The following is a 25317-nucleotide window of genomic DNA, read 5'->3' as shown; positions in this document are numbered from 1 at the left end:
ACATTGATTAATATACCATTAACTCTTCTCCCATTCTGTAAACTATATTTTGTAGTTTGTTATCTATGTCCTTTCCCATGCAGAAGTTTGCATTTGATGCATTCTCATTTATTAAGTCTTTCTTTGATTTTCTGTGCTTCTGGATCTTCACTCAGAAACTTCCTGCCTACACCAAGGAGCCCTAATGTTTCTACTACTATTATGGACTACTTGATTTTCAGTAGTTGTCCCCCAAATATCTTTTAGGCTTAACTTCATTTGAGAAAGAGGTAATGGATATGCAAAGATGTTTTCTACCACCATGAAATATGAGGAAGTAGTTAAATATTGGAAATTCTGAAGCCAATAATCATGCATAGCAATGTAGAGTGAATAATAGCTAAGGTAGTGATCTATATAACTTAACAAATATTTTACATTTCCTTTTCCTATTCCAACTCACCTCCAAAGCTGAAGAACTTTACCTAAGACATGATTATGTATATATTAATTTCATATCATTAAATTATTAAAATCAAAAGTTATTTGTTTTCTGCCTTTTAATTCTCCACAGTGTGTGACCGTGGGTACATTACTTAATCTCTCCGATCTCAGCTTCTTCCCTGGAATAATGGAAATTCTATATGTATTTTATGGTTTTAAAAATATGACTAAGTATAATAGACTTGAATCTCCTAGTAGAGTTTGAAAACACACTACATTTGAAAAAATGAGTTTCTAGCCATTGTTCATCTCAAAGTGTCAATCTCACACATCAGTAGGGCAGATTACATATCTGTGATATGAATTGCAATCTGTTTAAATTGATCAGCTTTGGAAACCTAAAGAATTCCTATTTAAGACACTTCCTACTATGATTTTCCATTCTATTCTCAAAGTGTATTCTTGTATTTTGAGGACTCTGGGGTTTGCAACTTAGTGCCTTGAACTTGCTAGGTAGATACTCTTCTGCCTGAACAATGCTTCCAGCTTTTTGTTGTCATTGTTTTTTTTTCCCCCAAATAGAATCTCACATTTTAGTCCATACTGGCTTTCACCATAGCTGGATGACAGGCATATGCCTTTATCTCCAGCATTTTTATTAGTCAAAATGAGGTTTCATGAAATTTCTGCCTAGGTTTGTCTCAAACCTTGGTTTTTCCCTATCTCTGCCTACTGAGTGACAGGATTGTAGGTGTAAGCCACTGCACTCAACCTCAAAATGCCCTTCACATATATGTGTTAGTTAATATTATGATCAGATTATCTGGGACTAATAAAATGTGATGGAAAATTTGAAGACAAGAGACCTGAAAAGGACCTCCAAGGTTGCCTAAAGAGACAGGCTATCCTCTTGCACACAAACAATTTATAAGGGGGGGAAACAGCAAACCCAAACATGACAATTCAGTGATTCTGGGACAAAAGATAAGAGGAATCAATTACATTCTTACATACTTATATTATAAACTAATGTCCCTTTATGTGAGTGCTGATGTCTCTTCCCAAATGATCGAAAACAGATTTGAATGTGAGGATGGGACTGCCAAATCACTTTTGGTCATAGTGAGGATCACCATCATGCTCGGTCCAAATGCTCATTTTAAGCTATGTGATATAATGGCCTACTAGCCCATTATGCTCTTATTCACACTGTCCTTTCTTTTTGTCCAACTAGACTTCCAGCCTTTAAACATAACTGTCTCATCTTCAGGATCTGTAGAACAGTGTATGACACTTAAGATAGATGGTAGTGATGGTGAATTTTGGTCATAGGCTGCCCATATATTTGGGTGGTTTTGGATGTTGTTTTCAAGTCAGCAGACTGAGTAAATCTGATCATCCCCTAATGTCTAGGTGGTATCATGTAGTCAAATAAAAACCTGCATGGAACAAAAAGACTGTTCTCATTCTAGTCAGTGAGAGTTCATCCTATCAGCCTTCCAACTCAAATGTTAAGTTTTGCCTACATTCATCTTTGAACTCAAATCCTAGATTATCCTAAACCTTGTCTGCTGCACTTTAGACTATAATGACACCACAGACTCTCCTGGGTTTCCTTCTTACCCACTCAACTTGTAGATCTTTGGACTTTTGGCCCCTATAAGCAGGTGGGCCAAATCGTTGTCATCAGTTTATTTACACATGTACTCTTCCAACACAACCTACTTTGGTAGTTTCTTGGGAGAATACTGACTAAAATAGTTTTCAGTGACTTCTTTTCCCGTTTTTTCTTGTCAATACTATTGTTTGAACTCAGGCATATGTACCTGCCCAGCTTGCTTTATCATCTGTTCTCTACTATCTGAGCCACAAATCCAGCCCAGCTTTTTCGTGGCTATTTTGGAGATGGAATTGTGCAAGCTATTCTTCCCAGGCTAGCTTTGAACATGACCTTCTGGATCTCAGTCTCCTGAGTTGCAAGGATTATATTTCTGAGCCTCTGGAATTTGGTTTTATTTGGTCATTTTGGCAGCAATCAATGAAAAAGCAAATTGGGAGGTTTTCTTTTTCAAAAGTAAATTTACCTCATTAATACAATGCAAATTTGGATTGGGTATGTGAGAAACTTGAAGGTATGGTATTTTAAGACTCCGAAGCCTCTAGTAACCTGTTTATTGCTACTATATTAATATTATGAATATGTGGAAATCAACAGAGAAAGAAACTATTAATTTCTCATAATTGGAGAAAGAAAATTCAACAAAGACAGCAGCTGACCCATGTACAAATGTCCATTATAATGCAAACAGATAAACGTCTCTAGTTTCCTTTTCAGATGACTATGTATGTATCTATTTTTTCAACTGACACTTTAACTGTTATTTTATTTCATTCTGCATGTTAAATTTTCCTAAAAAGTATGCTCATTTTTCTTTAAAAGAATTATAGCAGATTCCATCTCACCCCAGTAAGAATGTCATATATCAAGAAAACTAACAATAACAATTGTTGGAGGGGATGTGGCCAAAAGGGAACCCTACTTCATTGTTGGTGGGAATGTAAAATGGTTCAGCCACTCTGGAAAGCAGTATGGAGATTCCTCAGAAGGCTAAATATAGAACTCCCCTATGTCCCAGCAGCCCCACTTTTTGGTATCTATCCAAAAGAACACAAACAAAATCACAGTAAAGCCACCAACACAACAATGTTCATCGCAGCGCAATTTGTCACAGCTAGAATCTGGAACCAACCCAGATGCCCCTCAGTAGACGAATGGATCAGGAAAATGCAGTACATATACACAATGGAATTTTATGCCTCTCTCAGAAAGAATGACATTGTCCCATTTGTAAGGAAATGGAAGGACTTGGAAAAAATTATACTAAGTGAAGTGAGCCAGACTCAAAGAAACATGGACTCTATGGTCTCCCTTACTGGGAATAATTAGTACAGGTTTAGGCAAGTCATAGCAGAGCATCACAAGGCCCAATAGCTATACCCTTATGAACACATAAGATGATGCTAAGTGAAATGAACTCCATGTTATGGAAACGATTGTTATATCACAGTTGTAACTACTTTCAACGTCCCATGTGTATCTATAGCTTCTGTTATTGATGATGTTCTTGTATCACCTTCCTGTGGTTGTACCTACACTATCTCTGTAATCTTATCTGAGTATATTGGAAACCGTCTATACTGGTATTAGAACTAGGAAATTGAAAAATCGAGACACACAGGGTAAAAAAAGAAAGACAAACAACTACAAAAGAAATACTTGCAAAACTGTTTGGTGTAAGTGAACTGAACACCTCATGGGGGAAAGGGAAAGGGGAAGGAGGGAGGAGGGGTATGAGGGACAAGGTAACAAACAGTACAAGAAATGTATCCAATGCCTAACGTATGAAACTGTAACCTCTCTGTACATAAGTTTGATAATAAAAATTTGAAAAAAAGAATTATAGCAATAGATTAAATGAAAAATTAAATGAAGATTTATGAAAAGATTAAATAGAGTATTATTGAACAAAGAAACAAAATGGAAAAAAGGTCGAAGTAAGACACATATATTAATGTTAACTATGAGCTTTGATAACTAAGTTCAGGTCCCATATAGTCCTTCTACTGACACTGTAAAGAATCATGACAAAGGCCAGGGACTCATGCCTTTAAGCCTACCTAGTCAGGAGAAGGGGAACTGAGGACTGAGGTTAGCAGTCTGTGAGACTCTTATCTCTAGTAAACTTCAGAAATCAGGAAATGTAGCTGTGGCTCGAGTGGTAGAGCAACTAGTCTTAAGCAAAGACATCATTTACACCACCCAGGCCTTGATCTCAGAATTTTCACCAAAAGAAGGAAAGAGAGAGGGAAAAAGAAAGAAAGGAAGGAGGAGGAGGGGAGGAGGAGGAAAGGAAGAAGGAAGGAAGGAAGGAAGGAAGGAAGGAAGGAAGGAAGGAAGGAAGGAAGGAAGGAAAGGAAAGAAAGAAACAAAGAAACAAAGAAAAGAGAAGGAAAGAAAAGAACAAATAATTAAGCTTAGTAAACTTCATTTCCAAGGTTTTTATTTTTTTAACCATTTTAGGATCAACAGAGATACAGTCAAAATAAAATTAGGAGAGAAAGAAATAATTGCAGTATATTAGGTTGCTTTAAAGAGAATACATATTGGTCCTATTCTGTGATAAATATTTAATATTTTTAACCCATTTCACCCCCCCTTCATGTCTATTGTTATATATCACCATTATTTTCTAAATGAGCAAACCAAACCACATAGGGGTGAAATTATCATGCTTGAAGATACTAAGTGCAGAGCTGAGATTTATCCTAGTCTTTCAGGTAACAGGCACTTAATTCTCAAGTGGTGCTGTTTCTTTGTATGCATGATTTCTTTTGATTCTTTCTACATATTATAAGGCAGGTTTGAATGCCTCGAATTTCCAGATGAGGAAACCGAGGGCCAGGGATTTTTATATCTTATTAAGATACTTGAAACACAATGGACCATGACAGAAACATAGAGTATTATTTTTATTAAGTTGAAAGTTCTTGTTTGTTTGTATATTGCTTTAAGTGTCTTATTTCTTTGTTCCTTTGTACGTTTTTGCCCCATGTCTCTGCTCAGATTTCCTATTTAGAAACTTTTAAGGTTTTCTGTTACAGTTGATATAAATACTAAACACAGGATCTACTAGCCACAGGTAATAGTGCTGCAACAGTAACATCTTTATCATAGCCATTCATCCAACTTTCAACACTATTAAGCAAATACTATGTGTGCCTGGGTTTGTGCTGGCCATTGGGGTTACCAGGACAAGTATAATGTTAATTCCATTTTTAAGGAGTTCCCCAGAGGGCTCTTTGCCACTAGACCCCGCTTCATAGATAAAAGCAGACCATTTCCTAAATTTTGACTCTTTGCTATTGTCCATCATTATATTATACACACACACTCACTCACTGACACACACACACATATACAATATAATAAAAATGTTACTGTATATATATGTATATATATGTATGTGTATATATTCTGCCTAATTTGCCAGAATAAACCATTGCTCTACTATGTTCATTCTGGATAGAACAAAAATAATAATTCTTAATTTACTCAGGAACAAATATATATCTGCAACTGAATATTTATTTTCCATGCATAGATAATAAAACAGCAAGCAAATTTTGCAGTAGTGCTTACAGAATTTATCAATCAAGTCAAGCATACGTATCAAGTTGTACTGCAAGCAATGGATAGTTGTATTAGGCATGGTGGAATATCTAAAGAATTTCCTGTTTTTTCAGACTCCCTTTATGTCTATTTCTTTTTCCTCAAGAAGTTTGACCAATTAAAGCAAATAATTTGCAAAATGGATCAAATTATTTTGAAAATTATTAATACTTCAGTATTAATATATTTCACTATTGGACAAGTAAACTGCTTAATATTTTACTATTGGACAAGTAAACAAGTATACTGCTTAACATAATTACCAAATTTAATTTATTATCTAAGTTTTAATAATGAGTATTTTTGTTTTGGGGGAATGTTTTTATTATCGTTAAGTAGTTGTACAGAGGAGTTGCCATTTCAACTGAACAGTTTATGAATAGAATGCATCACATTGTCGTCCCTTTCAAAATTCTCATCCACCCCTCCCAATACACCCTTTCCTTCAATTTTCTTAATTTTTAGGTTATGTGTTTTATTTTTTTGCCATTTAATGAAGCAGTTTACGTATTCAATGCATCTTAATGTGTGTCATCCATTCAACAACCTCACCCCCTTTTGACATACTCCTTCCCTTATATTTCTCTTTTAGATCTTGATACCAAATTTTGCAATATTCCTTTCAATGCTGACTTCTTAGATGGCACCATGATACTTGAAAATACCCTGATGGACCTGTAACCATGGCATGCAAAAAAAAAAAAAAATCCTGGTCACTCAGGAGGCTGACATCTGAGGATTGCAGTTCAAAGTCAGCTTGGGCAGGAACAACTGTGAGACTCTTATCTCAAATGAATCACAGAAAAAGCTGGAAGTGAACCTGTGGCTTGAGTGATAGAGCACGAGTTTTGAGCCAAGGTAGCTCAGGGACAGCTCCTAGGACCAGGACTGGCAAAAATAAAATAAAATAAAATAAAATAAAAAGGTACTATAGATGCAGGGGTTTTCTATCACTGCCTGATTTTATTGGCTTATAGCAACACACTTTTATTACTTTGTAGTTCAGTAAGTCGGAAGTCTGACGTAGGTCATCTATGGGTTAACAGGATGGTGCTATGAGAGCTACATTCCTTTCTGAAGGTTCTGGGAGATGATTTTGCCTCTTCCTGCTTCTAGAGGGCATTCCGTCTTGGACACTGGTACACTTCCTCCATCTGTAAATAGAAAAGTGTCGTTTCTCTCTCAGGATCACAGGGAGGAAATGTTTTCACGTCCAGTACTTTTTCAGTTTGAATGGACCTCCTTGGAAATCCAGGAAAAACTCCTTGCTCTGAGATCTCCCCTTTAAACACTTCTGCTAAGTCCATTTCTCATGTGCACATTCATAGGTTCCAGGATTAGGACATCATTGAGAGGGCCCTTATTCTGCTCACTACTTTCTAGCTTGTTGATTTTGTGGTAAGTTTTGAAATTCTAGTTATTACATAAGCTTCTCTTTTTAAAATGCACTTATTATTTATTCACTCACTTCTTTCATACATTTAGGAAATACTGTACACTCCCATCTGGAAATGGGCTTATCTAATGGACTTAACTTTTCTAGTAACTTGCTTTTATACTTTTGTTACATTTTTATAAGTCCATATTGACTTCCTATAAGTTACTTGGGAGCTACATTTGTCAAAAAAAATAAATACAAAATTCAAATACAAAAACTACAAAATATACTTTAAATACAAAATTAAAAATTCACCCTAATTCAACTTAAGAAAATACATTAAGAAATTCAGTTTTGTTTCATTATTTTACCGTTATTGAATAATAATGAAAATTATAAGTAAAAGAACAAGTAAATTAATTTGAGTCTAAGGGTATCATAGTGAAGAAAAAAAATCCACAGAATTTGCCAATTTACAAAGCCAAAATGGAGAATTAGGAATAATTTCCCTGCAGATCTCTTGCTGCTGCCAAAACTGACAGCCAAAATGAAGTTTATAGGCACTCCTATTTTCCAACAGTACGTTTCTCATTGCCAATACAGGCCTTTCTCCTCTGTCACTTTGAAAATGGCCTCTGTCCTTTATTGGTTTCCCATCTATTAAAATTAGATTATGTGCTTTTACAGTAAGTTTCCACCCAAATCTCTAAAAGACAATTTCCACTGGTGAGCAAATACTGAACTTTTTTCACCTAGTCTAAACCAAGAAAATGACATAGCAAAGATGTGGAAACTGTCTTTGAGATACACACTATTAATGCAATTTGCACTGTTGAATTATTGCAACATTTGCTTCTGTTTTCCTCACTTATTACAAACTGTTTCTCCTACATGTTCTGCTTGCTGAGATATTCTTTTGAGTAAATTATATACATTTATCTATGAAGGAGGATTTGTGTGAGTTCCTATTAATTTTTTTGAAATACCACTGCATGATAATGTAAATTTTAAAACAGAACTTCTCTTCTTAAACTTAAAAAAAAAAAACAAACCGGCCGGGGATATAGCCTAGTGGCAAGAGTGCCTGCCTTGGATACACGAGGCCCTAGGTTCGATTCCCCAGCACCACATATACAGAAAATGGCCAGAAGCGGCGCTGTGGCTCAGGTGGCAGAGTGCTAGCCTTGAGCGGGAAGAAGCCAGGGACAGTGCTCAGGCACTGAGTCCAAGGCCCAGGACTGGCCAAAAAAAAAAAAAAAAAAAAACAAAAAAAGCAAACCCTAATTTTGACTCAAGTTCTTATTGTTGCTTAACTTGAATCATTGGCTAAATTTTTCCTAATGCAAAATAATTTCCTTTTTAGAAAAATAAGAATGTTTCTAAAAAGTATCTGGGAATTTGGTGGTCATGGCTATTTAGATGCATATTTGAGGATCATTTTTGGAAGGTAATAATTCAACTTGTGGACTGTGGTCATCAGGCTTAGTTTTGGTTCAAATTCTCTCCAACCATGAATACTAACACTAGATGTGCATGAGTAGTGTTTTTTTTTCTTTCTTTCTTTATTATCTAGATATTAGTTTCTTAATGGGAAATAGGAGCATATAGAGTAATGAATTAAAGCAAAAGTGTTTAGTGAAAGTATCTGGCATGCAAGAGCTAATTGAATCATAGAAGATGTTTCATTTTGCAAGTAAAATAATGTCTCATCATATTTTTTTTTACTTTATTGTCAAAGTGAAGGACAGAGGGGTTACAGTTTCATTTTCATATGTAAGGCAGTGAGTACATTTCTTATCCAAATTGTTACCTCCTCCCTCATTTCCACCCTCCCCCTCCCTCCTTCCCTCTCCCTGCTATGAGTTGTACAGTTGTTTACACCAAATGGTTTTGTAAGTATTGCTTTTGGAATGGCTTGTCTTTTTATCCTTTGCCTCTCAATTTTGGTATTTCCTTTCCCTTCCCTAGTTCTAATACATGTATATACAGTATCCAGGGTACTAAGATCAGTTACAGTGATAGCAGGGATAGTCTTTGTAATTTTTAAATAGCAGTGAATTAAATGAAAACATGATTTTTTTTTACTGTCCTGCTACTTATTTGTTTTTTGGATAAATATATGATATGATTTTAAAAAACCATTTTCTATCTGAGAAGATCATCTTGACAAACAAGTAAAAGAGTAATAAAATTAACCTAAATTCAGAACAAAAATATACCCATACCTTGATTTGCCAATATGAGACACAAAAATTAGGGAGGAGGTAACAAGTTGGATAAGAAATGTACTCACTGCCTTACATATGAAACTGTAACTCCTCTGTACTTCACTTTGACAATAAATTAAAAAAATGTTTTAATGAGACTCCAGATCTGGATATACATTTTATTAATTAAATCTTGAATGGATCATATTTTATTAAAGTATGAACCAGCAACAAGAAATTTTAGGAAAAAAACCACTTTGTGTTATTCATGTAAAGCTGATAAAGTGTCTTTGATCTTTTGGATATCTGCACTAATACTTTTTTAAAAAGTTAATGCAGCGTATCTCCTTTTAGGAGGGGGGAGGTGGGGAGGAAGAAAAACAACTCTTGCTTCTTGATAAGAAAAAAGAAAAGCCCAACAACACCAGTTTTTATGTTGTGCCCTATCCAGCTGACACTGTCCTTTTGGAAAGCCAATGACTTGTTAGTACCCCTAGCAGCAGTGTGAACAGATGCGTCCCTGACAGGCGATGGATGGTCAGGGTCCATCTGGCCAGTGCAGCTCGGACAGAAATGATGTATACAGCTTCATCAGCGAATGACTGTCATCAATCCTGGGCCATGGATAGCGTAAATGACAGCTATGCTGCAGCTGAGACCCCAGGTGTGAGACTGAGGAGGACTGATTTAAGAATGCTGGGTAATCAGGAATGTATAGGATCCTGGACTTTAATTTGTATCTTTAACCTCCTATAAATATCATGCTATACTGTAGTTGGTATGTGTTTTTTAATGTCATATCATGAAATTAGCTTCAGGATGACAACTGTTCCTTGATCCTTTTAAGTACTGATGACTTTCATTGCTGAGCTCCATGTTCAAATGCATGAAGTTTCATGAATGCTCTAGATATGTCCAAAATTTAATTATGATTGCATTGATCTTTCATGTATTTCAATTTTCTCTTCTTTAACCCACAGTGGTTGACTTGTGATTCTCCCACCCCCCACCCCCCCACTCCCCCACCAAATGTCCTTAAGGAACCATTTTGAATTAAAATAAAACGTTTTGTTGTTTTTTTTTTTATTTCTTTTTATTTTGTCACTATCATCCCCATCATGTTTTCTCCCTCTCCTCCCCCAGGAATATCTAACTCATTATAGTAGACTGCAGTAGTACTGTCTAGCAGACTATCTAGAAAGGAACCTTCCAGTTAATATGAGATCTTAAAAAGGAAACAATATTCCATTGCATACCAACAAAAGGTACCTGGTTTTTAAATGGTCTCTCTTTAGTATGCATTAAAGATCATGCATAATTTGCATCTATTAGCATTTTATTATAGCACTGCACTGGAGAAAGGAAAATGAAAACAATTATTGTATCCTCAGAGGACATTTCTTTACTTATAACTATTTTACAATAAATCATTTTTGCTTATCTGTTTACTGGATGCAGCAAATGCACGAACTGGAGAGACTAGGAGAGTTCTAAAAGCCTAGAAATTTATAAAGTGGCTCCACATGTTTTCACAGAAAGCTCTTCAGATACTTCTAACTTATTAAAATGAATTATGTCAATTACCACCAGTGGATCTGGAAAACATTCAAATGTGATGGAGGATTCCCCCTTCCTTTAAAAAAAAATCCACAGAAATTGAGCTTTCACATTTCATAATAGAGGGAAGTTTTAGTTTAGTTTAAATAATGTCTGGGTAAAAATAGAGCCATGCTATGAAGATTCTTTTTTCAAAAGGGGAATACCACTGACTCTCTGTTGGTTTGGCCATCAGTTAAGAAGTCAGAGGTTTATAGGAGAACTGGAGATCCTCTGGTCCATTTTCAATCTTGAAGAATAAACAAAAAGCATCTCAAACAATTTAAGACCATCTTGTTTTTATTAACTTTAAAAAATTTAAAGTTATCTTTAAGTGCTTATACAATGGAGTTGCCATTTAACAAAGCAGTTTATGAATACAAGGTATCACCATTTCCAAATTCTCACCCAACCCTCCCCTACCTGCCTCATTAATTTTGTAGGCTATATATTGAATCTCTGACAAAAATCTCCCTCTCATTCAGTTATACTTTCCCCTCAACCCCACCTGTCCCTGTCCCTTTCAAGTATCAACTTTCTGGTGTTAATTTTGTTGAACATTGACTTTACCTTTCTAAGGAATTACACTATTTGAGTTCTCCCTTGAATCTATCATATACATCGGTAATATACTTGCATAACACCCGCCATATTTACTTACATTTATAAGCTAAACCCATCTTTCATATGTGAGGAAAAAGATTCAATCTTTGTTTCTTTCTCTGGGCCTGACTTAATTTACTTAACATATTTTTTCCAAGTGTTTCCCTTTCTTTACAAATGACACAATATCATTCTTTCTAATAGATGAGTGAAATTTCACTATCTCTATATTATCTATCTTATCTCATTTTTTTTGTTCCAAGTGTCTTTTGAGAGGCACCTGGACTGATTTCATACCTCAGCTAGGGTGAATAGTATGATTGTGCTGTTGGCTTTCCGGTATTCTGGTTTGTAAACTTTTGGATAAATACCCATAAGTGGAATTGACAGATTATGTAATCTTGGTTTTTATACAGTCTGAAAAAAAGTAAGATACGAAATAATATACAAACACTTTGGGCACCCATCCTTTAGATTTAAAACAAAATAAATGTTGTTATACTTCTTTGCTTGTGGCAATGTCAACAGTAAACAATGTCAAGTAGAAAAAAAATCCATTTAAAAATAATTTTTTATATGAGTGACTTAAATATTGTCTTAATGGCCAATAAAAATGTACTTCTACTAAACAATTGTAAACAAAAGTAAATAGTTCTGTGAAGTCAGAAGTAGACAGAAATGTCAAAAAGTCACCATAAGCTATAATGTTTTGGATATACAGTTTTTAATGTAAAGGACAAGAAGTTTCTGAATTGTAGAATAGCACCAGGATACAGAATTACCATAAAACTTAGCATCGTGATGGGCAAGAGAGAAAGAGAGAACTTATTGAACTTAAAACAACCTCTAACCACATCCTGTTTTGAGGCATGAAAAGTATCTTAATCATAGTTCCAAGAATGGAAGAGTGGCTCTTTCACTACTAAAGATAACATATCAATATGATTTCTTTTTTGAAAAAATACTGAACCAAATCTGAAGCTTGGTGTTTTCAGATGCCAACAGTAAAATTAAGTGATTATGATGGCTTAAAAATATTACATTGTATGTATATTGAATGTATAGAAATGTCAAGATATCATCATTCCTACATAACCTGTATATACTAATTAAAAATCTTAAATTATTTATCAATAATAATTACTACTTCCAATCGAACATTCTAGATTTAGGATCTATTTACTTATCTAATTTTATTTCGGTGTCTCATTGGTAAGGTAGAGGCTGATATTTCATTCTTTAGACATACATGCCCAGAAACTAGAGTGTCACACTGAGAAACACTCTTTCCAGAGGGCACTGCCTAGTCCTCACTCTCTACCCATCTCTGTTTTGAAGAAACAAATCCCTTTAAAGACCAAGAACAAAGAAAATAATCTTCAAGAATTGTAATGTAAGCATTTGCCTTCCTTCATGGTTCCTTCTGAATTCTTTTATTCTGTGAATTACTTCTTTCTGTTGGGAATGTTTGTGTCTTGGAATAAATGTTTTCTCTCTTTTGGAAGTGTTTTCCTAACAGTAAGGTTGGTATTTTTGTTTTGTGATCTTTTTCCAACCACTAGGTTGCACTAGGACCAGGCAGGTGAAAGGAACACAAGATGGTGTAAGACTGTGGTCAATTCAGCCAGATAGTGACTTAGGAGCACTCCATTGCACCACTGACCACAAGGATAGGGGATAATACACAGATTGGAGGCTGCCTTGTCTGTTACCAAGAGTACACCTATATACCCGAGTGTTACACTTGGAAGATGGGAGCATAGTAAGTCATTAACACATAATTTCAAATTCCTGAAAATACTATCCCTTTGTTTCTCTACTAGAAAATGAGGAGCAGCATCCATTTCTTCAGAAGTTCTACCATATCATTGGAAAAACAAAAAGAAACAGACCTTCCATTAGAATGCTAGCAGGTGGGTTCTTGGATTGAAGTCGAGAAAGGATGGTAAAAGATGGTTTTCATTGTCATGATTAAGAGATTCAGATCATATAATTCTGTCTTACTCTATAAATACAACAGCTAAAGTAGACACATTCCAAGGGCTGATTGTAGAGTGAGCTCTCTTACCATCTAGTTGAAAATGAAGCCCTTTAGCTCCTGTTCCAAATGGTGGCAGCATGAGACAAAAGCAGAACTGGTAATAAGGTCCCTTTGAGCCCGCTCTCAGGAAGGTAGAAACTATAATACAAGAAAAACAAGAAGCTGGATCTTAACATTTCACATTTTTAAATAACTCAAGTAACAATTTTTTTTTGTTTTTTTTTTTGTTTTTTTGGCCAGTCCTGGGCCTTGGACTCAGGGCCTGAGCACTGTCCCTGGCTTCTTCCCGGCTCAAGGCTAGCACTCCGCCACTTGAGCCACAGCGCCGCTTCTGGCCGTTTTCTGTATATGTGGTGCTGGGGAATCGAACCTAGGGCCTCGTGTATCCGAGGCAGGCACTCTTGCCACTAGGCTATATCCCCAGCCCAACAATTCTTAATTTATCTAACAACAGGAGATTTCTTTAAATATTGGAGTTGGTTTTTATCTATCTCTTTACTAAAATATATATCATCTTCTGGTTTCTGAAACTTAAGCAAATGGACCAAAAGGATTGGACAGATTTAGCTGTTCTTAAAAAAATAATAAAATCAGCCAGGTACCTTTTAGCCAAGCACCAGTGGAGCCCAACATCATGGCACATTTCCCCACAATATACTCACACTCAGACGCCACCTAGGAGGGAAAAGAGAATGAGGGTTATTGAGCACCGAGATTTTTCCCCATGAATCACAATTACGTGAACACCTGTGCTAACTAAGTTTGTGCTGATCTACTGTGAAAATTTGCAAAGTGCTCAACAACCCTGAGAATTTCTCATTTATTATCTCAGGTGGGGTGGTCTGCAACTGCACATTAGGTTGCAGTATGAACCATGTAAGGACACGCATTCAAGACCTCATCTAGGACCTTTTCATTCTACCTGCAGGGTACAGCTGTGCCTCTTAACAGGCCAGAGTTCTGTCTCTGAATGTCTGGCCAGAAAAGTTAAGGGCAAATACAGAAATCCTTCATCTGCCCAGGAACTCATTGTAGAATATGAAGTACATTTTACTTTTATTTAAAGATTAACTCACCATAAGATCAATCTTTGAAAGTATTTGACAGTGATATTTTATGAATTACTGAAACTGAAAAGGCATAGAAACTTGGATTATAAAAACCCTTTACTCATAAGTGTGATTTTGAAGTGCCACCAATTTCTGTACTGTCTAAGATGTACTGAAACAGGTCTAAATCCCAAACAATCTGTAGACTATTTTGAAGTCAATGATTGATGAAAATTGGAAAAAATTATTTGTGAATGAAGTCATCAGAGTAGCTAAAGCACAGATACAAAGAGTGAGACTGAGATCATTGAATGAGCTGGATACAGAGTCAATTGTAACTCTGCAATAGTGGTTCTGCCTAATCCTGGGACAGTGTCTTCCATTCAATATATTCTCTGTCTCAAGAGCTATAAACTACTGTGTGGTCTCTGAACATTAATTCAATGGTAAGAAAAGAATTTCTGTGTCGTTTTGTAGACACAATAGATATATTTACCAAAGATTCTTCAGTGAAAAATATACTTGCTACTTTGTGTAGTTAAATAAAAGACAAAAAAACTCAAGCATATGGATACAAAGGCTAGAGACCACTCTGGCATGGTATTTCTTTAAGTAGTACCTGTGGAACTTAATATATAGGAGCTTCCAGTTTGTACTAACAGGAACTCAAAGATAAGTACCGTGGTATTCAGTGGCTACTGCAATTGCTCTTGAAGACAGCATTTTGATCTAATGGAGGCAAACATGAAAAGAGAAAGTCTGACGTTATTGAATATCATTAGGATAAGTCTATCAGTGGGTCCCCACTTTTTTTATGATTTAGGAACACAAGAGACTAACTACACTAATAGAACTCAAAAGTGTCCTAACTGGTTTTGGCTTCTGGTTGGTATATATAGGAGTCCCAAATGACTAAATTTTGATCTCATTTTGTTTATTTGGATTTCAGTCTCTATCTCCAGCTTAGATTAAAAGGCAACCTCTTCCCCTACTGCTGTTATTGTAATTAGATGAAAGAAAAAAAATCAAGACACTCAGGAGAAACATTGCTGATAGGTACTTTGGAATAATGCCAGAGATTTCTAATGAAAATTAACCTTTTCTGCAGCTGGTTCTTGGTTGTTAAGATAGAACTTTTAAGAGTAGGCAGTTGTAGGAGTTATGAGAACAAAGGAATAGTAGTGTGGAATTAGTCCATTTATTGCATGCTTTCACCTAAAAATTGGGTATTGAGTTTTAGGACCACGAGGCATGTGAATCACTTGACACACATCTCATTAAATCAACAGAATGAAAAAGCAATTGATCTTATTCTGTTTCACAAACTAAACTAGAGAGGCTAGCCAGTCCAGAGGCTAGCCTCATTTTCTAACTGATGTCACATCTCAAGATTTTAATTACTACAGAATACTGCCTCTTAGTGGTTGGAGTTCGGTAAGCATCTAGCTTCTATTCTCACACTTTAAAATATCACCACTTATTATTTTACTATAAGACATTTCATCTCTTTCTTTCATTCTTCATTACAAGACTGAGCATTATTCTGTTTTCCCCTAGTAATTGTTAGGATACTAATTAAGAGAACTTATGAACAAATTCTCAGTAAGGACTTAATGGATGACAAAATCTCAATGTATTGCTTATTTATGTGTATTTCATGCTATGGACTTCATTAGGCAAATTGCCTCCAGTCAAGCCATTGATTCTTAATAATCTGAAATTGAAATTCTCTTGCTGGTTGGTGGGAAAGAGATTTCTGCAAGGCTGTTTTCTGCAACATGTTGCATAGAATCTACTCAAAAAGTGAATGTTTACTTTACCTGGGCATAGGACTGACCCTGTTGAGAAGGTATATTGAAATATTATATTCCCCAAGAAGAGAGGTCACTGATAATGGCATTAATGCTACCAGTCCCAGATCCTATTAAATGATGCCTCAGTATGCAATATTACACACTGGATTTCTGGCAAATCAGTTTTAGTGACCTTGAGTCAACACTCTTTACCTTCTTTAGACACCAAGTAGCACTGTGACATTTTAAATTCATAGTAGTGTTTACTTTTTAAATGGAGTTGAAATGTCTTGAAACTGGAGAGGTAGAAGGATGGAAGTGAAGGCATAGAGAACCGGTAAATGCTTGCACTGACACCACTCCAGACAAGTTATAACTCAGCAGTCAGTGCACTGGGATGGCAGAGCCTATCGAGTCTATGACATCAGTCCATCATTCAGACTCTACCTCAAGTCACTGCCACGATGACCAGAAGGTCCTTGGCAATCCACCATGTCAATGCTTTGTCTTTATAATATTAATTGAACCCAGACTATCTTAAAGTTTCTAGATCAGCCTCTTCGCACATTGTAAGGAAGAAACAGTTTCTGGTAAACCCAGTCCCTGTTCTGTTGGACATGGTAGAAAATCCCTTTTCCTCTCCAACCTTTTCCTTAAACATTGGCCAGCCTTATCATGGTCTGTCCATGATACTGCTTCTCACTATGGCCACTGGATGAATTTCTCCATATGGAAGGGTGTGAGTTGCTAGCAAGGCTAAAGTGTTGTCACTCACATGTTATAGCACTCTAAAACACAGTTTCAAGAACAGTAAATATATGTTTTTGGTATCAAACTGAAAAAAGAATTACAAAGAAGCTGTCCATCTACTAAATTACACCATCTAGGGGGCCATATTTTTGGACAGTGCCATTAAAGTAAATGATCCAATTCTACATGCAGGGTCATGGACAAATCTTAAAAACACAATGAGAAGTGAAAAAATAAATATAATACTTACGGTATTTATGTAAAGTTAATACCATAGAGCAATGTAACATTAGCTATGTTTATATGGGCATGACCGTGAAAGTATAAATCCGTTTTATAGCAGCTTCACTTCTAGTGCAAAGGAAATAGCGAATCAAGAGCACACTTTGGGGTTGAAAGGGATCTTTAACTCCTTTTGTAACCTTAATTGTGAGTGTGTGTGTGTGTGTGTGTGTGTGTGTGTTTCTGGGGATTTATGGAGTCTTTGCACATGCTAATATGGTAGGCAAGCCCTGTGCTTCTGAGTAACATTCCCAGCCCTCCTTTTGTAACATGTCATTGGAGAAAAAGAAAAGCAACAGTTATAACTCTTACCATAGTGAATAAATGACTATTTGCTACCCTCTGAACTGTTATATATTTGAAACATTTCATAACAATACTAATGTTAACAAAAATAGTAGTTGTTCTTTACTAGGTTTTGCTTTTTAAATTTAATTTTATTGTCAAGGTGATGTACAGAGGGGTTACAGTTATATATGTAAGGTAGTGAGTACATGTCACTGTCCCTTCCAACTTTTCACTATACTTCTCAAGGAGACAGAAACCAAGATAAAAGCCACAATTCAAAGTAGGGCAAACTAACCAGCTACCTCTAGAATAGGGAAGGTCTTGATACATAGTAAAGGCCAAGAGTATGAGAAGTTGGAGCTGTGTAGCTTTGCAGGGAGTAATATCTATTTGCTTTGTTTCTCGGCAAGTCAAAATTGTGCTTTTGAGATGTTGAGTGATAGAGGAGGAGATCCCCCAAATAAAAGTTTAAAAAAATAAAGTGAATTGTGTATATTGGAATATTTTTGGAAATGTAGAAAAGGAGAAAATAGAATTTCAGACCCATGACTTTAACATGTAAAAACAGACAGTCCTATTTCCAACCTCTCGGTGTCTGTAGGGAAAGAAAGAAGTGTTCTATGTGACTCCTTTGATTGTACAATGAGGAGGGGTGCAGTCACTGGGGGACCCTTATTTCATGTCCCTCTTCAACCTCTCAGCTCAAAAGCCACTTGGAATATATATATATATATATATATTATGGAAGGACATTTTCTTTTTCCACATGAAAAGTTTTCCCTGAATCTCTTTTTTGCCTGCTCTTTTCTTAACTTTAGTTCCCTATAGAAACATTCCGTGTCTGGAGAATAAAAAGGGAAGGGAAAGAAAAGGAAGCTTTTTATAAATTAAAAGAAAAAAATCCCCAAAACTTGTCATAGCATTGTTGAAAAGAGCTAAAATTACATTTTGATCCACTAACTTTAAACCAAGAGATATGATTTGCATAAAGCAAGATTTGTGGAGATAAACACAATGTCAAAATGCATTTCTGAATTGAGAACTTCTTCCATTCTGAAGACTTTCTTTCCTTACTTTATTCTATTTTATTTTTTCTGCCAGTCCTGGGCCTTGGACTCAGGGCATGAGCACTGTCCCTGGCTTCTTTTTGCTCAAGGCTAGCACTCTGCCACTTGAACCCCAGCGCCACTTCTGGCCATTTTCTGTGTACGTGGTGCTGGGGAATTGAACCCAGGGCCTCATGTATAGGAGGCAAGCACTCTTGCCACTAGGCCATATCCCCAGCCCAATTTTCTTTCCTTATGATTAACTCATATATTCCTCAAAAAAAAAGAATCCTTTCTAAAAAGGAAACTCTACTCTACCTTTATGTATAATGGCCCGGTTGGGAGTTGCTGGAGGCCAATTAAAAGGAGTATTCAAAACAGACTCCCCAAGTAGGCTGAATTTGTACATTTTCACCAAGTCACCAAAACAGGCTCATTTTTGCTTACTGTGGAGAGAGATGACCCTTTGCAGAAAGGAATGTAGATTAGTAGGGAGCAGAGAAGAGACTAGGCACAGCACTCATACAATTTGAACTGTTTCCCATTGCTATTGTGAAAATGCAGTGTGTGTGTGTGTGTGTGTGTGTGTGTGTGTGTGTGTGTGTAAGATATAAAGATGTACAATAAGGTTTCTTTTCACCTCTGGGGTTTGATGATGAAATGCAAGAGGTTAGGGAATGTGGGAAAGGACAACATTGAGAACTTAGTGAAGCATCATGTTTCAATGGGCAAAATTTCATCTTGGTTTGTGTGGAAAGCAAATATGATATATTGAAATAATATTTCAAACCCCTAAGTTTGTGGTGCACAGAGATACATAGAATAGTCTTTGCCTTTCTGAAAACTAAGCATTTCATCAAAAGTATCACCCAACAGAGTTTAGGACATAAGGGCAGGTTGTAAAATGGAATTAGATAAAAGTTGGCATTTGTCTTTAGTAGATTATTAAAATCGCCATGGTAAGAAATCTGCTCATAAAGACATTGCAAGTTAGCAGGGGCTGATATCATTTGTCCAAAACAGAGTCTTTTCTCTACACTCATTAACTGTCTCGCCCAGTAATGTGGTTGTAATCCTATTAAACCTGATACATCAAAAATTAAAAAAAAATTAGTTGCTGTCTCAAACTGCACTACAATTCAGATCCAGGACCAAATAAGATGCATTAATTGCTTTACTGCTTCACCGCAAAGCCTCTCTTAAAACATAATTCCTTAATGAAGTCCGTTAATTTGTTCATGGCAGTACACAAGCTGTTCAAAATGACACAGAATCGCACTCTGTCTTCTAACCCCTGCAGTTTCTTCTGTTAGTCACTCTGTCTTGTGTTGTTATCCCATGGATAGTAATTATTTTATAGTGGCTGTAATTAGGAGAGAATTAGGCTTGGTAAACAAAACCTGCCTTCTCCTGTTAATAGCTAAGGATAATAAATTTGGCTCTGACATTCACTATATTTGGACAAGGCTTGGCCTACTTCCAGTTTTCCCAATAAGAACTTTATTATATAATTATGCCTTGGAGGGGCTCATATTACAAGGTAATTTTTTTTTTGTGAAGACACATATTGCATGGCTTACAGCCAGTAAATGATATACTGTAATATATGCCCCCAATAAATGTTTTAAACAAAATCTCTCTCAGCAACATCCTGCTACAGCTTTGCACTGCTCTTCTGCATCTATTATTTATAGGCTCTGTTTGTTGAGTTTTTCACAATGTAAATTCTCTTTCCTTTTCTCACATGGTCCAATATTATGACTTTTTATTATTATGTCTTTTTATTTTGAAACGCTTATATAGTTTCCATCAGCAAATGTTATACTTAGATCTTTACCTTCTCATGTCCAGGTTCCTATAGTTGATATCAATCAGATAATACTCCCCACACCAAAAAGAGCATGTAACTAACATTACATTCTTTTGAAAAGATTGGCTGTAATTTTACATGTTATCTTGTCTTTGTTTAAACTGATTTGCCTTTTTCCTCCACTTTTAACACAAAATGAAATACAATTATTTTATCTGACTCTAAGTCAGATCTCTAATGATTCATGTACCTTTAACTGGCCCTTTACTGAAAGGGTCTCCCCAGCTAGTATACATCAGCCATGATATCCTACATCACAATCGGTTACAGTGAAGAGACTGACATTTCAGACAGGTTCAAAAACAAGATCATCAAAATAGATCCTTCATGTAGAAAAATCATGAGAAAATAGGCATAAAAGGAATGAACTTCAGAGGAAGAAATAACAGTATTAGATTTTAAGTAAATGGAAGTGAAAGGACATTCTTTTCTAAATACTGTTTTCTGGGCAATTCCAAACTAGTGCCACTTTTAATTCTTTAATACTAAGGATAGACAACTTGCAAACAGGGCAATGATACATAAAAAGGCACTTTAGAATTTGTATCCTAGACACTTAGGTCATATTTAAAAGTGAATTTGAAGTGCAAAATTAGGACAACTTACACATGTACACTCCCTCTCTCCAAATACATACACATATATATGAATATATATATATATATATATATATATATATATATGATGGGTCTCCATCTTACTGGCAAAATGGAAGCAAGAGTACTTCCCTGGGTAGGTTGCATAGCCAGCTCAGGTCGCCCTGTGTACTTGACAAGTGACTTAATGAAGGATCATTTGGTGTGCTAGGTGGCTGTCAACATTGACTAAGTATCAGTTTATTTACAATAACTTGCTAGAGCCTTGATGTAGAGAATCATGTAACTTCTACATTTGTGAAGTAGTCTCCCTTTAAGTGAGGTTATATTGCCTGTCGTTCTCTTCCTGCTTCTGGAGAAGACAAAATAGCCATGGTCATTCCTTATCTAAAGCAGACACTTTGCTTTCAGAAGAGGCATGTCCTAAAACCAGGAGCGTCCTCATCTTCCATCTTTCCCTTTTTTGGTGTTGACCAGCACTGGGAGATAAAAGATCTCTGTAATTGTTCACTCACTTATTATCACAATAAGAGATATGAGAGCTGGGGTCCAATGGCTCATGCCTATCCCACCCATATGTGAGCCTGTAATCATGAGGATTATAGTTCAAGGACAACTTGGGTAAAACCATGAATGAAATCTCATCTCAAGAGAAAAAGTTTGTCGCTGTGGTTAGCAACTAACATCCCAGATACAGGGGTAACAATAAACAGGAGGATCATGATTCAGAATGGTATGAGGAAAAATCACAATAAAGACATAAGGATTGGAGGCCTGGCTCAAGTACTGGAGTTATCTACCTAACAAATTGAGATTCTGAGTCCAAATCCCAGGAATACCTATATTCAAACTCCAGAACCTTCAAAATGAATAGAAAAAAAAAATCTTGTGCTGGGATGTGGATCAAATGGTAGAATGTCAGCCTAGCAAATGAGATGCCCTAATTTCAAATCTCAGTACCGCCAAAAAGAAAAAAAAAATACCGGAAGTTCACATTTATTGTTTTTGTTTGCTAAGATATAGTGCCAACATTTTTATTTAATGCTTCCTTCAGATACATAACTATTCTTCTATTCAAAGAAATATCACTATCATTAATGTAAAACAACAAAATGTATATTCTGAGTTTCAAGATTGCTGAGGAGTTATTGATAATTCAGTTCAGCTTAACATTTATTGAATGTCTCCACCCTGTACTGAACCACCAGGAAAATTTTACAGTAGGCAAAGAATGTTTTGCTCCCTCACTAGTTTGAGAAGCTTAGAGCATTTAATGCAACAGTCTGTGCTTCCTTAGAAAATCCCAGAAGAATGTCAAAGTCCTGTTTTCTGTTCCAGGAGTGGATGCTGTGACTTTTCTTCCTTGCACTACAGAAAGTATAAAAGCACAATAAGACCAAACTATATGCTTAAAATGCTGCAGTATATCAATAGAGAAGATTGCATACGCCCAGTGAGTCAAAAGCCAATCCTCAGTCTATATAGCTCCTGCCCCATTCTTTCCCTGTTACCCTGGAATTATACTAATGGAAGCTTTAATTAGGCATACTGATTCTTTTCAGTTTTTGTAGGTACCAAATCTTTATACTTATCACAAAAAATAGGGGCAGAATAGTGGATATATGTACATGTAGTGATATACTTTTTCCCAGTGGGGGAGGAAATGGTCTTCATGGAACTCTCTTGGAGTGATAGCTTTCACTTCTTAGCCAGAAAAGAGTTTCTTTGGTGTCTGTTTTCCTTTCCTTTATAAAATTATTTAATGTGCTTTATTATGATGCAAAAATTTATGATTGGCATACCTTTCAAAAGCAGCTGAAACAATCACTTTTATAACTGCAAGTAGATTGTCAGAGAAGAAAGCTCTGGATGTTGAAAGCACAGTGCTGGTACAAATCTAGAGACCATAGGCTCCCTAATGAGTTCAGAAAAACAAAACCAAGGGCTCAAAACAAAAACCAGGCAGTTTTCTAGAGGATAGTTGTCCATGGACATTTACCTTCATTCCTAAATTATCTTCACTTCTAAGAAGACACTTCCAGTGTGCCACTGTTGAGAGTAATCTTAAATCAAGATTGGCTTTCCTGCCCTGATCATAGCACTGTATACAACAACATTCTAGCTAGGTAAAGACCTTTAAGGTTCCTGGCCCTTCCATGACTATTCTGTCCTTGAAAATGCTTGCTCTCAAAATTATCTTCAAATTTCAAGTGTTCAGCAGAATTATAGAGTTGAGTCATGATTGGACCTCTTTATTCAGTTATTTAATCCATTCTTATATGTCAGTCAGTCTTTTGTCACCTACATTATGGTGGTGGCTTGCTTGTTACATTCTCTCAATTTTTGACATGATTTTCCTATTGGTATCCTTCAACATCACACAGAACGCAGAATGAGATCTGTGTCTAGGCAAGTATAATCACCATGTCCCATAATTTTTCATTGATTAGTGCACCAAAAAGAAGTCAGAATCTCCTGCATCACCAAGGGTAAAGTAATAAAAGAAAAAGAAAAAAGAAAACCTCCTCACAGACAGTATTTTATCTGTACATCCCAAAGCGTACTTCATTTTACACTATATAGTCTTTTGGGAAAAGGCAGAAAAGTCAGTTTGTGTCAGAGCAGTTAACTTGGCTCCGACAATTCCCCCCCACTCCTGATCTCCTGGTCCCACATCAGTTATATTTCACTCCATTAACTACAGTATAAGGTTATTTGCTCTCGCTAAGTGTGTGTGTGTGTGTGTGTGTGTGTGTGTGTGTGTGTGTGTTTGTATTTGAGAAGAGTTTATGCAGACAACTCTAAATAGTTCTAAAAGTGATTGCACAATTAAATAAACTATTTCCCTGCTGTTGATGCTTATTTCCTAAAACATCATCTGTCAGCCTAGCTACTGGGATTGATGTTCTGAATACACTGAATCTTTTTAAACCCTAAGGAAATATCTTCTTCGTGTCGCTGCCCTAGCTTCATCACTCTTTTCCTCAATCTTTCTTGTAGTCTGATTGTGGGATTGATTCCCAAAGGGCTATCAACATCCACTGTAGATGTTAAAGAAAGGAGTTCAGGTTCAGGTCTTGTAAGGTTCTGAACTCTCTGTAGACTATTCCAAGCACTTTGAACTTAAGTTTTGAAATTTTCTATTAGTGAGTGGAAATGATAAAATAAGCTCCAATAGAGTGATTTCCAACTGTGTACGTTTAGCACAAATCTGATCTGCTTACATGGGGCAAAGGACAAGTTGGGGTTCAGCCAAGAGGGTTACTATAGTCACAGCATGCTTTAGATTTTGCTGAAAATGATAGTGTTCTAGACAAACCCTTAATGATAAGAAAATGGCATATAAGCTGAGTTATATTTTTCATGCATAGGAATACATGACAGATATATAGAGATTCAAATTTTTCTTTACAGCTATTGGTCAATAATGAAAGAAACTGAAAAATATTATTACTGTTGTTAGTTGATTTGTTGAGATATAAGAATAATTTTTAAGCATTCATGTACATATAAAAGTAGAATTTATAGAATGTGCCTCAAATATTATCCCAAAATACAAAATAGGAGCTGTGTGTTGATACTAGAGCTTAGGAATTTTGAAGAGGATCTCTGAGCAGCGAATTACTCTCTTCTGTTCTTAAGTCCTTAAATGTTTTCTATAGGAAATAAGAGGGATTTGAAATATTTGTTTTCAATATGATTTGTACTACAAATACATACAATAAAATTTTAGGTTATACGAACCTACAAATGACTGATCATTTATAATGTACAGGTGTCAATGAAGAAGCATAAAGACCCATAAGTGGATGGATACAAGAGACACAAAGGAGAGGCCTAGCATTCTGAAAAAAAGACATTTCTAAAGTATCTTCTTTGGAACTGCTTCAGATCCTCTTCAGGCAATCTTTGGGAGAAAACCACTTCCACTCCTTGAACCTCAATTGCTTTATCTGTAAATTGTGAGGTTTAAAGAAGATCTGTACAATAACCTATTATTTTTCTTCAAAATAGAATCTATACTTACCTCAGTAGCCTTCTAAGTCTTTTAGATGATAGGAATGAGAAACACAAATGGGCAAATTCTGAGTCTCCTTCTGGAAATGTTCTATTCATGCAGAAACATGCATATGTGGATGCTGGTCAGATAAGCCACCTGAAGGGA

This window comes from Perognathus longimembris, chromosome 4 (genome assembly GCF_023159225.1).
Source record: "Perognathus longimembris pacificus isolate PPM17 chromosome 4, ASM2315922v1, whole genome shotgun sequence".
NCBI lineage: Eukaryota > Metazoa > Chordata > Mammalia > Rodentia > Heteromyidae > Perognathus > Perognathus longimembris.
The sequence above is the reverse complement of the archived record's forward strand: the minus strand, read 5'-3'. Positions refer to the sequence as shown.